Source organism: Beta vulgaris, chromosome 1 (genome assembly GCF_026745355.1).
Source record: "Beta vulgaris subsp. vulgaris cultivar EL10 chromosome 1, EL10.2, whole genome shotgun sequence".
In the NCBI taxonomy this organism is placed as follows: Eukaryota; Viridiplantae; Streptophyta; class Magnoliopsida; order Caryophyllales; family Amaranthaceae; genus Beta; species Beta vulgaris.
In genome coordinates this window covers 11,367,720-11,382,712 of record NC_079202.1, presented here as the reverse complement: position 1 = coordinate 11,382,712, position 14,993 = coordinate 11,367,720, and positions in this window count along the sequence as shown.

Genomic DNA, 14,993 nt, shown 5'->3' with positions numbered 1-14,993 from the left:
CTTTTATCCATGTTTGTGACACACTTCGTCAGCAATAAATGCAGGGAAAAAAATACAGGCGAGTTAATGTTGATCAAGCAAGGGGAAAAAGAGAGCATGAGGGACTATATAGGTTGTTTTAACTCTCAAGCCATCACCATCCCCAGCGTGCAGCAGGAGGTCGCAGTCATAGCACTGATGACTGGTTCAAAGGAAGGTACTGGCTTTAAAAGCTACCTAGGCCGCATGAAATTGACCAACCTGACTAAGCTTCTAGGTAAAGCTAATGAATTCATGCGAGGGGAGGAATTTAACAAGGTGGTAACTTCAAAGCGTTCGGAGGGATATGGAAACAAAAAAGAGAAAGAAAAGGACAAGGACAAACACCAAAAGGACAAAAAGTCAGATGGATCAGAGAGAAAGGAGGAGAGTAACTCGGTAAAAAAGGGACAAGAAGGACGACCTAACTGATACAACAACTACACTCCCTTGACGAAGTCCAGAGCCGAGATATATGAGTTACACAGGCAAGACGACAAACGGCAATAACCTAAAAGGATGTACTACAAGGGTCGGGACAAGTCGAAGTGGTGTGATTTCCACAAAGATTACGGTCACATTTTAGAGATGGAATCGAGGATCTGATATGCATAGGCTATTTTAAGCAGTATCAAGCAAGAACATACCGAGAGGGGTCACATAGAGAAGAAGATGGCAAGAGGAAGCCGATGAAAGAAAGAATCATTGAGATACATGTCATCTTATGGGGGCCAGTGCACGGGGTAAGTATACACGGTGCCAAAGCCAATCTGAAAGAGGTGAGGTGCCAGGTAAACTATAACAACACCGGATAGTGACCCGCACCACCAACCATGTCGTTAGTAGCCTTTACGTCAAAGGACACTAAAGAGATTTTTTACCATCATGATGACCCCTTGATAGTATCTCTCCAGATTTCAGCCGCAATGGTTCATCGAATCGTGGTGGATGGCGGCAGCTCCGCTGATATTCTGTTTATGGCTAAATTCGAAAAATGGGACTAGGAAAGTCATGTCTCAAACTAGTCTCATATCCGATAATCGGCTTGACAGGGGCATTTGTTATTCTTGAGGGCACCATCAAGCTATCGGTTAAGCTCGAAAAAGGGTCCGAATCTAGAGACCTTATGGTAGAATTCCCGGTGGTCGACGTCCCGATGGCCTATAACGCCATCATAGGGCTGCCATTAATGTACGATACTCAAGCTGTGGTGTCCACCTACAACCTAACAATGATTTACACGTCGAACACAGGAAAGCCAAAGAGAATAAAAGGGAATCAAGAGTTGGCTTGGGCATGCTACCTAATGGCACTTAAAAATTCAAACCACAAGCGATCAACAGATGCGCCACCTTCAGAAAGAAAAAGGTAACAATAGAAAGTAAAGCTAATAAAGATCTGTCTATGGAAAAAATTTTGAGGGAAGGCCGGAAGACTTGCCTAGACCTAGCCCGAAAGAAGAAAGTAAGGAGCTCAGCCTTGAGAAGAATAGACCGGAGAGAACGGTTAGAATTGGGGTCGACCTGGCGGACGATGTCAAGGTAAACTTGATAAGTCTTAACGCAGTAATGCAGACGTCTTTGCGTTCTCAGCGGATGAGATGCCGAGAGTTGACCCATAATTCATGGTCCACCGGCTGAATGTCAACGAAGATGTACGACTGGTAAAGCAGAAGAAGAGAAACTTTTCAGCACAAAAGAATGCGGCCATTAAAGAGGAGGTAGACCAATTGTTAGCGGCTGATTTCATTCAACCCTCTGATTACCCTGAGTGGTTGGCGAATGTGGTAATGGTCAAGAAAGCCAATGGGTCCTGGCGAATGTGCGTGGATTTCATCGACTTGAAAAAAGCCTGCTCCAACGACTGCTACCCATTACCCAGAATCAACCAATTGGTAGACTCCACTAGCGGCCACGCGCTGCTTAGTTTTATGGATGCTTTCTCAGGGTATCACCAGATCAGCCTCCTAGAGTGCGACAGAAGCAATGCGACATTCATTATAGACATATGAGTTTATGCATACAAGGCTATGTCGTTCGGCCTAAAGAATGCCGGAGCTACCTCTCAGAAGCTGGTGGATAAAATATTCGCTCATCAGAAATGCCATAATGTAGAGGTATATGTGGACAATAGCATCGTCAAGAGCCTAATGGAGAAAGCCCACGTAGCTGACCTTGAGGAGACCTTTGCGATCCTTCGCAAATACCAAATGAAACTGAACCCCAAAAAATGTGTATTTGGGGTAAGATCCGGCAAGTTCCTCAGCTTTATGGTTAGTTAAAGGGGGATAGACACAAACCCTAACAAAGTCAGGACAATAATTGAGCTACCAGAACCCAGTGGTATCCGGGACATTCATAAGTTGACAGGTAGAATGGTGGCCCTAACTAGATTCGTCTCCAAGTCGGTGAAAAAAGCCATGCCATTCTTCAAAATCTTGTGAGGGAACAAAAAGTTCAAATGGGGCGATGAGCAAAAACGAGCTTTTGAAAGGGTCAAAGAGCACTTCAAACAACTACCGACTATCACCAGACTCAAGCTGGAAGATAAGTTGCAGTTGTACGTCTCGGTGTCGGAGGAGACGGTAGCAACAATTTTGTAAGTAGAAAAAGAGGGGCAGCAAAATCCCATTTATTTCGTAAGTTATGTACAGGCTGGAGCAGAGCAAAGATATGAGGTGCTGCAGAGCAAAGAAAACTCAAGCCATGCTTTGACTCTCACACCCTCCAAATGTTTACAAACCAGCCACTAGAGAAAGCACTTCACAAGTTGGACACAACCGGCAGGGGTAGCTGAAGTTGGTAATTGAACTGTCCAAATCTGACATAGAGTAACGACCACGCACAACCATCATGGCTCAAGCCTTGGCCGACTTTATAGTCCAGGTCACTTGTGAAGAGACGAATGAACCAGGCGGTACTTGGAAGATATCTGTAGATGGCTCCGCGGCTCAAACAAACGCCCAGGTTGGAGTGATGACAGATTCACAGCTCGTATCAAGCCAAATTGAAGGCACATTTGAAGCCACGGAACCCGTAATGCAGAAGTACTTGAGCAGGATGAAGTAGATAACGACGGGACTACAAAGCTTTGAAGTGGTCTTGGTCCCGAGAACATAGAACATGGCTGTAGATGCCTATCAAAGCTAGCTAGCAACAGTACGATCGATCTGAAATGCAAACGCAATGTCATGATAGAGATACTGCCATAAAAGAGTATAGACACCCGCCTATCAACAGTTAACACAATCAGTCGGGGAAAAGAGTGGTATAACGAGATAACGGCTTATAAACCGTCAGATAATCTACTAAATGATAAGATGGCAGCAAAGAAGCTATGGAGAGAAGCCATGTGGTATTGCATCTTCCATGACAGATGTATAAAAAGGGTCTTTCGCCCCCAATCCTAAGGTGTGTAACGGCTCACGAAGCCACAAAAATTATTGAAGAAATACAAGAATGAGTATGCGGAAATCATATTGCCGGAAAAACTCTAGTACTGAAAGCCTTGAAAGTAGGATTTTACTGGCCGACAATGCTAGCCGATGCACATGCCTTTGTGAAGAAGTGCGACTGCCAGATATTTGCCCCAGTTATCCACCAGCCGACAAATGATTTGCAGCCAATCCTCAATCTCATCCGTTTCGCTCGGTAGGAGATGGATATTATAAGACCATTCACACCTGCATCTAGAGGAAGAAAGTTCCTGATAGTAGGAATTGATTACTTCACGAAGTGGATTGATGCAAAACCAAGTATAAAAATCATGGCTAATCAGGTGAAAAAGTTTATCTGGCGAAACCTGATCACCAGGTTTGGGATTCCCCATGGGGATTGTTATGGACAATGGCATTCAGTTTGATTGCGGTATGATAAAAGACTTCTTGAGCCCTTATGGTATTAAGTTCGCATACTCATAAATGTGTCACCGTCAGAGTAACGACCAAGGTGAGACCGTCAATAAACAGATTCTGAATGCATTGAAAAAGAAGTTGGACGATTTGAAAGGGGCATGGGTTGATATGGTCCTAACAGTTTTATGGTCTAATAGGACCACCGAGAAGGAAGCAACCGAGGAAATCCCATTCAGATCAACATTCGACACTGAGGTAGTGCAACAGGTCAAAGTTGGGTTACCCAACTGGCGAATCCTAAACTACGACCCTGAGTTGAATAGTAGGTTACACAAAGGACTTGGACCTCTTACCTTAAATAAGGCTAGCTGCAGAGCACAAGTAAGCCGCATACAAGGATTGGATAATCAAGGTCTACAACAACGAGAGTACGAAGCTGGCCGATAGAGAAAGGGGATTTGGTACTCAGGTGCACAACGGATAGGGGGAAGGCCCATGCTACTAGCAAACTAACGACCAACTGGGAAGGACCCTACTAGTAAAGTAGGAAATCGTTCCAGGGGCATACCGGTTAGAAGATATGTCAGGCAAGGTGCTCAATAATAGCTAGAACACTAGCGTGCTTAAGAAGTATTATATTTAATTACTCTCTTTATTCTGTACCTAAGTAGTCAATAATAAAACCGTATTGTTGCCACAATTAGTATTATTTATTAATACGGCTTTTAAGCCGACACTAGTATTACTTCTTTTCAGGCTAATAAAACCCGGTGCAATCGGGAAGAGCCATTTTCAATAAAATCAGCATCTTATGACTTATATTGTGCATACAGTTCTAAGTTCCTTGACGGTCAATGACCTATACGAATCTGCCGTTAAGAGAAACTCTACCAATGCAGAGCAAGTTCCTTAACGGTCAATGACCTATATGGATATGTCGTTAAGAAGAAACTTTTCTGAGGCAAAGCAAAGTTCTCTGGCGGTCAATGACCTATGTGGATCTGCCATCAGGAGAAACTAGACCAATGCATCTCTGATGGCCAACGACCTAAGTGGATCTGCCATCATGAGCGAAGGAATGAATTTATAAAATCGCTTCTTGTATGTTAACGTCCTTAATATGTCTGCTATATTGGGAGGATTAAATATATTTCGGTTTTTTCACCATATACCCCTGACAAATTTTTTTTTGCACCGTATACCCTTTCAACTTTCCAAATTCATCATATACCCCTCACTTTTCAAAAAATACATTCACTTACCCTTAATGACTAACGGCGTTAAACTCCGTTAGTCATTAACCCTTAAACTCCCCTCTAATCCTAATTAACTAACTTAAATCTAACATTAACACTAACCCTAACCTCTAATCTAGTATCCTAACCCTAACCACCCCTAACCCAGCCTAACCCTAAACCACCCTAACCAACCCTCTCCAGCACCACCACCTAACCCCACCACCACCTGACCCCCACCAGCCCTCCCTAACACCACCACCTGACCCCACCACCACCTAACCCCCTCCCCCGTAAACCCGCCTCCCCATTCCCCTCCCTCTCCCCCTGTCCCTACGCACAAAACACACCCTCTATCTCCTATGTTTTTCGCCGGAAAAACACACACTCTCTCTCCTCTGTTTCACTGGTCAGTTTTTCGAAGGGGAGGGTCTCGCCTCTCTCTCCTCTATTTCGCCGGTCTGTTTTTCGAAGGGGAGGGTCTCGCCTCTCTTTCCTCTATTTCGCCGGTCTGTTTTTCGAAGGGAGGGGTCTCGCCTCTCTCTCCTCTGTTTCGCCGGTATGTTTTTCTAAGGGAGGGGTCTCGACGATTCTTTGTTCGAAGGGGAGGGGGGGTTTCGCCGGTTCTTTGTTCGGAGGGGGTGGGGGTCTCGCCGGTCCTTTGTTCAAAGGGAGGGGGGATGTGGGAAGGGTGGTGGAAAGGGGGGATGCAGGCTGGGGGTGTGGGAAGGGGCAGGCTGGGTGTTGTGGGGAGGGGGATGTGCGACAGCGTGGGGGTGGGGAGAGGGAGGTACGGCAGGTAGGCTGGTGGTGGGGTCAGGTGGTGGTGGCGCTAGGGAGGGTCAGGTGGTGGTGGCGCTCGGGAGGTGGGGCAGGTAGGCTGGTGGAGGGTCAGGTGGTGGCACTTGTTAGGGTTAGGGTGGGTTAGGGTTAGGGGGTGGTGGGTCATGGGCTGGGGTGGGGTGGTAGGCTAAGGGTGGGTATGGGCTAGTGGGCTTTTAGAGTTAGGTCTTTTTGGTTAGTTAGGTTTAAGGTTGAGGGTTAGTATTAGGGTTTAGGATAGTTAATTAAGATTAAAAGGGAGATTAGGGGTTAACGACTAACGAAAGTTTAACACCGTTAGTCAAAAGGGCAAGTTGATGTATTTTTCGAAAAGTGAGGGGTATATGGTGAATTTGGAAAGTTGAAAGGGTATACGATGCAAAAAAAAATTTGTTAGGGGTATATGGTGAAAAAACCGAATATATTTGGTATAGATATAATAAGACCTACCTGTCGGATTTAGATAACTAAACATCCCCTTTCATGTTTGTCAGCTAAAAATAAGTAATAAAACATCAAGGGCGCAGGGAAGGAGAAACACAAGTGGAAAAAATAACCGACAACGAAGTCGGACAAAATCAGTATTTTCATTAATAAGATTATGTTTCATCCTAATACTGAATAGTACATAAAAGAAAAAGCCGACCACAAACAGTATGGCTTACAAAAATGTAGAGGGTCCACAAGGAAGACCTCAGCCAAGAGCTCTACTCTTTTTGTTCTTCAGCGACGGACGCCGCCACCTCTTTCAGCTCTGGACCGTCAAGAACAACAATATCGATGTTTTGATCGTCATTGATGGCTTCATTGTTGGTGGCATCCTGGTCTTCCTCTTCAAACTTGAAGGGGGGATCAGCATTGGTGATGTCCGCCTGCAACAACCCTGGATTTCCAATACTTCTAAAAATAACTTAACATAAATAAACTCGAAAATCCAAAGTTGCTACCCCTCGATAATTAGTAACAGTAATCGCAAGGCTAATGGTTCTAGTTAAAATAATAAATAATAAGTTTTAAATGATTATTACAGACCAACTAAATAGAATGTAAATTAATTATTACAAACTAGAATATAAATCTTATAGTCAAATAATAACAGCGGAAGTCTTTTTAAAGTCTTATTAAATTGAAAGAGATCCAACGCACTGTTTAACCCAACCAGAGCTAATTATCTTCAAGTCCCTGCACATTTGACGTTGCAATATCAGCCAAAGGCTGAGCAAGATTTAATATTGTAATAAAACAAAACTATTCAATGTGCAGGTAAGATGTATAGGAATATCTTACAAATTCATTTAAAAGTTGTACATATTATATATATAATATATTAACTTTCTAATAACCTCAAATCCAACCTTTCTTTCTTTCTGAACTATTCTGTAAAACTTTCAAATATAACCTTTCGTAATATGTGAGTAGGAAGTAATAAAATTCCAATGAGCTAGCTAGGATCACTAGATGAGGTAAACACCAAAGTCGCTAGTATGCATACCCCTAACTTGATAACGTACCAAGAAGGAAGACAAATGCCAAGAGTATTGATTAATATACTCCTAACTACTAAAATATATTGTTGAGACACTGTTAACTAAACACACTTCCATACTCGAGGAATACCGCTTACTGGCAACCCCACATTTTCATTAAACTTGGTAACGTTGAGGAACTTCCTCTTTTTAATATAAATCTCATAAATAATCTCATAAACTCTTTCAAGATAATTATTGAGAACTATTTAAATCTCAACGTATAAACTTCATAAACCATCTCATTATTAAAATAAATTTCCAAACAATGTAAAATAAGATTTGAACAATTTCTGAACTCATCTGTACAAGCACAGTAAGAAATCTTACCTTATCAGCAATCACAGTCAATGAATCTCAATCTCAAGTCAAAAAGGTTCCTCTACGAACCCACAATCTACAATATAATAATATAGTATAAGTCACTTGACTATACTTCACATGATGCACCTATAAATGACATTACCTAGCTAATGATCTTTCACTGATTATGACCACATCGCAATTAAATTAAACTTACTCTAAAAGATCACAAAAATCAATACTGTCAAAGATACCAAATTGTGCAAATTGGTTAAGCTTGGATGGTCCTAATAATGATATGAAAATCTCGTTTACCCGAGCTTATTGAAGATATAGCACCTACTATTGAGCATTTGAGCCTATCATCCAATTCTGGCCAATCTGATGGATTAGAATACTAGTTGAGACTATTTGTTAATTTGTTCAATAATACCTTAAGCAAATTAGATGTGAACCAAGTTGAAGACCTGATGGTTTGCCAAAGTTTGTAGTCAATGTGATGTGGTTGATATAAATAGTGGTGATCACAGGTGTTAGACATAATAACCAGGGTGATCTATGGTTATAAGACTATTTTTTTATATATATATTATTATTCAACAATTTTACTCATACTTGATGCCATTCTGAATTAACTAGTCCAACTCCATTCTATTCCACAATTTCCAACAACCCATCCGAACAAAGGCAACATATATAAGAACACCACATTTGCCTATCATCACTATGCTATAATAATATTTATACTACTTCCATATAAATTTTTCTGCTATAATAAAGGACTTATAATTCCAACTAGGCAATTCAGAAACTATCCAACATATCACAAATTTTAGAACATATTTCGAAAACAATGATTTTAAAAGCCCAACTCAAAAATATGTTAACTAAATCGAATTAAACATCAATTATAAACCAATTACACAAATTTCGTTCAATAGCAATTTTTCCCCAATTCAATTTATTGAAGAACCCTAAATTATTAAAACCCCAAATTCAGATAATCAACCAAATACGAAACTAAAACTTAAAATTTTGACTTAATTGATTTGGGGAAGTAAATGGGTTAGATTACTCAATAAGAAGAACCCCAAAAAGCGCTCTTTGATTTGATTCTCGGCCCAAAACCGCAAACCCAAGCACACTAATAATCTCTTCGTAAAACCCACAAAAACTGAAGCTATTGAAGAAGAACGGAAAAAATTTTAAGTGTGATGATAGAGGATAAAGATCTTAGTAACTTTGATGATGTTGAACGTTAGAGATTTTTATTTTTTGTAAGAAGCAGAAGGTTGCTCGTGTTTGAGGAGATGCAGTAGCTCTTCTCCTTTTTGTTTCTTTGATTTCTTTTTTTTTCACTTTCTCTCTCCTTATACTAATAATATAGTGATATATATTAGGTAGTAAACCTAGTCAATCTAGGAATTTGTTTTAACTACTTAGGTAAGTCAAATGAAAAATAAATATATATATGTAATAAAAAGTATTTTGAAATTATTTTTATAAACTAAAATAATATAAATAATTACTAAAAAGCTATAACAATACGGAGTGTTACACCGCCTCAGTGACCCCGATGTACATAATCTCGCCTCGACCGGGATCTCGAATTCCCGGTGACCATGGGCATCTTCCACCTTTCCGCAGTCAAGGTCAGGGATGGCGTGCCTAGCACATCTCATGGCAGCAGCACAACAACCATTGTACCAGTTTGCCAAGCGGATGACGAAGTCTATGGACTTCGGGTTTCGGCCACGGCATCGGCCTCTCGGCTTCGAGCAGCTTGGAGCTCCTTCCTCACCTTCTGCAGCTCAGTATCCTTATTTGCCAAGGTAAGCTGATTGCTACTCAGCTAATTGGCCGTATCAAGGTCCTTCTTGGCCTTATCAAGATCGGCCTTGACTGTATTCAGCTTGCCCAATTCCGATTGGACCGACTTGAGCTCTAAACCCCGATCGGCCAACTCACCGATAGTAACATGGTGAGCATCGACCATGGAAAAATAGGCGGCTCGGAAGTTCCGATAAAGATTCCAGAGTTCTTTACCAGAATGTGCCGACCGCAAAGAAACAAACAGAAGTGTTAAATCAGAAGCGAGCAAATATAACATAGATAAGAGTTAGAAAATACACAAGGGTTAGAAGACTCACAATGGCCAGCTTGTGAGCGTTGACGGCAGCAGCGGCTTGAACCTTCTCCAGCGGCATATCATACTTGAGCTGAAGGCCTTTAAATAGCCGATACCCGAGATTGCCGCCTTCCAGGGGAGGTCCAGCAATAGAGACTCATCGTCAAGGATGTTGAGTTTCGGCTGAAATAGCGACCCATCCTGAACAGGCGAGCATGACCATCTCTTTCAGAGAACCTCCAGCACCTCCACCTTGACCCGCTCAATGAAGCCGGCCTTCCCCAGCTTGGAGAAATGTTGCAGCTCAAGGATCATGGCCGACAGCATCAACTCCTTGTAGGTTTTCGGCCGCAAGGAGGAAGTGCCAACCTGAGCCAATTTGCCCCTTCAGCAGTCTCTCGGGATCCTTGTCCCCAATACGTGTTGAGGGAACGACGACGGGCTTTGTCGGCGCCTTGATAGGACGCTTCGGTTCTTTTTGCGGCGTCCCCTCAACATTTCTTTTCTGGGGAACAAGGTTTGACTGTCTAATGGTGAAAGGCATGGAGTCCCTCTCATCCTCCTCGTTGTCGTGGCCCCGGCCGACACCTCGGCCCTACATCCCTCCACGCCCCCAATGCTGGTGGAGATGAAAGTAAATTTACGAGCGGGTTTGGGTGGCATATTGCTGGTAGTTATGATTGAGTTGAAGAGCCTCTCGGTTCTCGGCCTAGAACGATAAAAATGAAGAAAGAGTTAGCAACCAAGCTAAACCAAAAAATAAAAAATAAAACGATAAGAAAGCCGGAATGGCACTTCAACACTCTTCATGGGGTTCATCCTTGCAAATGTCGAGAGCATAGAGGTCCGCATTACTCATGATGTACTTGGCATGAGGCAACCAGACTAGGGGCACCGACACTCGCTTTGATCCCTTAGAAGCCGGTATGGACGAAGCCTCAAAGAAATCAAAACCTTCCTTTTCTTGGTGTATCAAACCACGATCGGGAATATTCTCCTCCTGGGGCGGGGTTTGTCCACTTCCGGTGTAAAGAAAAGTCAGCCAGAACCGTTACCTAGAAAAAGCGGGGTCGCCGTTGCTTAAGGGAGGTAAGCTTATGATATACCGTCAGCTTGCCTCCCTTGGTGTATAACGACATCCACCCACCTTGGGCCAGCTCGTTCTCGGCTCTATATCTTTTCCTCTTACCACCACCCTTTCCCTTCGCGGAGCCATCCTCCTTAATCCAGTGCAATTTTCGGAACAGATTAAGGGTCTGAGGGAATTTCTTATACAGGACAGTCCAAGCATAAGCGATGAGGTTGCGCCACCCTAACGACGTCAGCTGAGATAGGGATATATTCCATGCTTCAAAGATCTTCGCAATGAAAGGATCCATGGGAACCGGAGGCCGAAATCCAGCATATGCATATATAGCTACATGCCCAACTGGGCAATCCGTCACTCGGCTCCCAACGGACGGTAGTACAAGTTCATACCCGTCGGGGAAGGCAAAGAATTCAGACCCTTTAATGCAAAATCTATTTGCTAGGCAAATCTCCCTCTAGGGTATCATCGTTATCTTCCAGGATGACCTCAGGTGGATCTTCGTCCTCCTCGAACTCTAGAGTGGTGGACTCATCATCTAACATCAAGGCGTGCACCACACTATCCACCTCGTTCGGATGCACAGACGAAACTTCATCCTCCAGGCTGTCATGCTCTCGTTCGATGAACGAGGAATGTGTGCACCCTCCTTCGAGGTCCTTTACGGCTTAGAAGACGAGGGCTCACTAGGGGGAATGAGTAGAGGAGAGCGCTCAGCCAATCCTACCATGTCCCATACATACCAGAGATGGGAACCCCTAAGACATTCCCAAGAGTCTTGATGGTAGTAAGAGGGGAAGTGTGTACTACCGACTCCTCAAGAGTCCTACCGAAGGTACTACAGTCATGATGGGGTTAGGTCTGTTCTTATGCTGAAGTGAGGGCTTGAGTATGTCTTGTGAAATGCTTATTACTGCTACACATTCGATAATATATGGAAAAATTTTGAGATAATTGTTCATTCTCATAGTAAGACATTGATATATTTCATATCAATATACTTTTCATGGTTTACTTTCCACATAGTAATAGAAAAGCGTCGATATATATATCAAGATAAGTATCATGTAAATAATTAATGAGCAAGCTTCTATCTTCAATCTCCAGGCATCACTTATAATATAGATTCAGTATCACTAGCTACATTTTGTCCATAGCCTAATAAAACCTTCTAGAATACTTCCTTGGACTGGTCTATATTATCACATTTTCATCTTAACTTTTTTTTCTAACCCTTTTCTTCTCCTTCAAGCTCATTAAGGTTCTAAACGTCGTATGTTAGCTAGGGACCAGATTTTCTTCTTGTTTGTATGTGCCTTCATGATTTGTGGTTAGAATTGCAAGGACTTTCTTCTTTCTTTTTAGTTTTTATTTTTGTAATTAAGGTGGTTTTACCAAATATTATTTAGCTTATCTATGTTTCTTTTCCTTATGTTGAAGGAAATATCATGTCTAGTGACTTTATAATGTAGTAAACTAATATTAGCGGGTGATAATCATGAGGACGATATCAAATAGGAAACCAAAAACAAACCGCCATGGTAAGTATAATACCGTTGAGGAAATTTCAAAGCGCCCGTTCTGGACTGCTTGCACTGACATTTAAGGGATCAATAATGATGTCATCATCCCCCATATTAAATTTGTTTGTTGTGTGATACTAAGCCAACTTCAATAAAAGAATATTAATGACTTATGTTCTGAAAATGTTTTGCAGAGACAATGATGCAAGAACAATAATATTAGAAGTGGGTGTTGAAAGCAGTTATTACTAGTAATTGGATGTTGTAGTAGTTATTACTAATTATCTTCTCTGCTGCTAACACAACATGACACTAGGATGATACAATCACTAGAGTTCAATAAGTTGTGGCAATTAAACCAGTATGAGATGGATGAAACCTCATCACTTGGTCATTATATGATGTAAGAAGTTGTATCCCAAGAATGTATGAAGCTAGCATAGAAGAAAATTGCTTCTGTTTCACATTAAGTTTGTGAAATGTTCTCGTACTAGACTTTGCCTAGATATTATGGATTTATATCAGGATTCTAATTGCTTTGCATTATTATGCAGGGAGGGGATTGATCATTTGATAAAAATATTAAGGTCCATGTGTGGAGCAAGATAAAATCCCCTGAGTGTTTGGACTTCTGAAAGCTCGGACAGTTCTAGCGAAAAGCATAAGACTTTAGTTGATGAAAAAATTTCTTTTACGATTTGTTGGATAATTTGATTTACTTTGTCTAGACTATTGTCTCTTTGTAGCAGTGCAAAACTTGTTTTATGATTTGTTGGATAATTTGGTTTACTTTGTCTTCAGCAGATGCAAGATGGATGAGGTACAATTAGTGGTTCACCAGCTGATAGCCTAATATTGCTAGAGCTTATATGGGTTCTAGAAATTTCAAAATGGGAGAGGATTCATCAGAATTGTTAATTGTATTGCCAACTTTCTTTGGTAGATTTTCTTTTTGGATAAGAACTTCTATGGTAGATTTTTTTTTTCTAAGTTCAATTTTTAAGTGCAGTATATTACATGAAGAACCAGATAGATTTCTGTTTTTGATAGCAAGAACCAGATAGATTAGATGAGGAGGAAACTTGTATCTTCTGTATGATACAAGTACTACTAATGTACCTGACATTGTAAATTGTCGATACGATTGGATATGATCTGTAAATTTATGATCATTATGGATCTTTTTATTGAAATAAAAATTTAATCGTCACGGGCTTTATTACTTTCACTTATTATCAATATTAAATTATCAGAGAATATATATATGGATTTTTTAACAAGAATAATACAAACTTTGGACCGTTCTCTCGCAAAAATACAAACTTTTGATTATTATGTAATAATACAAACTTTTGATTATTATGTAATAATACAAACTTTACATCAACATTCCTCCAGTACGGCAATACCGATTGTTAACTTATTGTAGGAGGTAAACAAGCTGATGTGGCATTCATTAGAACGCATGTCATTATTTTATTGGCTGATTTTCGCATTTTGATTTAAATATTAAAAAAAACATTAAAAACATTTTTATTTTTTTCTTTCTTCTCTTCTGCTCCCCTTCACTCTCTTTTTCCCTCCCCCACCCCACCTTAGCACCCCTATACCCTGCCCATCCGCCGTTTCTCTCTCTTCATCCTCCCCCCTAGCCAAACCAATTGAAACCCTCCATTACCCCCTCTGCCCACCCTTACCTCCACCCCCTCCTCCGTCCTCACCTTCATCCTATCTTCAACATCTCCAATCAACGCCATTCTCAGTCGCTCGAACTCCGATCATCTCCCGCACAACAAGTCGGATTGTCGCAGACGCAAATCGAAGCGGAAGAAATCAAACCCTAACTCACCATCATCGCGTGAAATCAATACTAGGGGTGATAATGAGCCTGACAAGCTCGCGAGCAGCTCGGGCTCGGCTCGGTCAAAGCTCGGTCAAAGCTCAGCTCGTTGAAGCTCGGCTCAAGCTCGGGCTCGGCTCGAGACTTAAACGAGCCGAGCCGAGCTAGGCAAAGCTCGGCTCGTAAAGCTCGTGAGCAGCTCGTTTATTATTTTATATTAAAAAAATATTTATATTAAAAAAATATTTTATATTAAAAAAATTTAATACTAATTTATATTTTAATTTAGATTACAAATTATATATTTTAATTTGTGATCCAACTTCACCTCTACTCCACTAGGCACTAAAGTCCCACATTGGTTAAGAAAACAAGGATCAACCTTATTTTCTTTATAAATAGCTACTACTCCTTACTTCAACTTAAAGTTTAATTTTGTATCTCCTTGGTTGGAAAACAAAAACTATACTTTATTTTCTTTATAGAGGGAATGAAGTATATTTTTAAATAGTTGATTATTTAATACTTAATATATTTGATAATTTTTTCTTTAGCAAAATATGGAGTCCCACATTGAAATTTTAACAATGCTAGGAGGAATTCCAAGTTATAAAAGCATATGTAAACAAAACAAGGGTATAATGAGTTTTTTTTCTTA